Here is a 1,808-nt window from a genome sequence, read left to right on the forward strand (position 1 = left end):
GACAGCTTCTCCCACATTTCCGCTGTCTCCCACGAACTGCTCTTCATCCTGCTTCCAAATTATCTTTCAAACCTCAAATCTGGTTAATCACACCAGTGATTCAAAATCCTTCCATGGCTTCTCATTGTTCAAGGCCCTGAGTGGCCCCTTCATACCCTCCATCCCCAGCTCTGCCAGCTTCTCCTTGCTCTGGGCTCTTGGGCCACACAGGCCTTCTCCATTCCCACTCTTCCACATTGCCTCCCACACAGGGCCTGCCTTCGGGCTAAAATGCTCTTGCTTGCAGTCCTAGCTGTTCACTCCCACTCACCTCCCTCACAGAGGCTTCCCTGGCCTTCCCCACCAGGTCAGGTCCTGCCTTCGAGCATCTCCCAGAGTGGCTGAGTCTCTATTTGCTTGTGTGACTTTTTGTTTAACGGCGGTGTCCTCCAGCACTGTATACTGAGAGATCCATGAAGGTGGATACTTCTAATATTTTCATCAAAGAGAGAAAATAGGACAGGGCTGTGACCAGGGCACTGCATGACCCTTAAAATCCACTGCCTACATGCCTCACGTCCCTCTTGTCCCTGCCCCGGAATGGGCAGGTACCCTGATAAGGGCTGCAGCCCAGAGAGTCAGCACAACCTCAAAATCTCTTGGAGGTCCCATTTTACCTTTAAAATAGTTTACAAATTCTGTATTTAACTCCATAACATATCAATGACTACTTAAATGTAAAAACAATGTTTTCTTTCTTGGAGTTGTCCCAGAAGACAGGCCATGTGTATCTGGTCCTTCTCGTAAGCCCCCAGTTGAGAGGCAGTCATGGCTTTCCACACTGGGCAGGGGAGGACCTTCAAGACCCCAGCAAATGAGCAGTAGAGACCCTTTCTCATGAATACCACCCCCAGCCCCGGCTTAGTAGCCATGGGAGAAACCTTCCCTCTAAATTACCCTGGTTCAAATCCCACCACGAACTAACTCTAAGACCTGGGCAATGAAAAAACCTTTCTATACCTTAAGGTCCCACACGTAGAGCAGGGATAATATGATTCCGACTTCACAGGGTTGCTCTGGGTATAAGAGGGGAGTCCTCAGCAGGTGACCCTCTGGTGCTCAATCAATATTAACTACTTATATGATCCTTACCTTCACCCTCACCATCTCTTTTACCTGCCCCCACGCCCAAATGCCTAAAATCCCGAAAGCCCTGGCCGCTTTAAATTCTGCCAGATCATAAGGTATTTTAGTTATTATGCCTGCATTAAATGACCTGGGAAGGACGGCTTTGCCTTTTGTTTTTGTGTGAAATAGGGGATCTATGTTTCTAGAATCCCCAACGTTTTATACAAAAGTAACTGCACTCGGTTCACATCGGTGTTGATTAGTTCCCAACTGCGGTCTCCAGAGCCCAGCGGCATCAGCCTGCCCGTGTTCAATTCTGCGGGACACCACTCAGACCCACCGAATCAGAACTCTGGGTGGGCCCGGGCGCTCCGCGAGGCTAGTGCAGACTAAAGTTTGAGAACCACTGACTTAGATCAAAATAAAGTGAGCCTTAAAAACACTTCTGAAGTCCCCATTTCCCAGGTTCCGCATTTCTCCGGAAGGGGGTGGTGAGGGGGGATCTCACGGCTTCGGAGAGGCTGGGAGGCGACCTCGGGGCCCCTGCGCCGCAGGCCCCGCTCCCGCGGGCGAGGACAGGGCATTGGCGGCTGTGGCGTTGGAGTCCGGCCGCGGTGGGGGCGGTGCTCGCGGAGCTCCGAGCAGCAGCGGGCGGGACCAGGGGAGGGGCGGGAACGTGCTCCCGGGCCCCGAGCGAATGG

Source organism: Myotis lucifugus, unplaced genomic scaffold, assembly GCF_000147115.1.
Source record: "Myotis lucifugus unplaced genomic scaffold, Myoluc2.0 scaffold_272, whole genome shotgun sequence".
Classification (NCBI taxonomy): Eukaryota; Metazoa; Chordata; class Mammalia; order Chiroptera; family Vespertilionidae; genus Myotis; species Myotis lucifugus.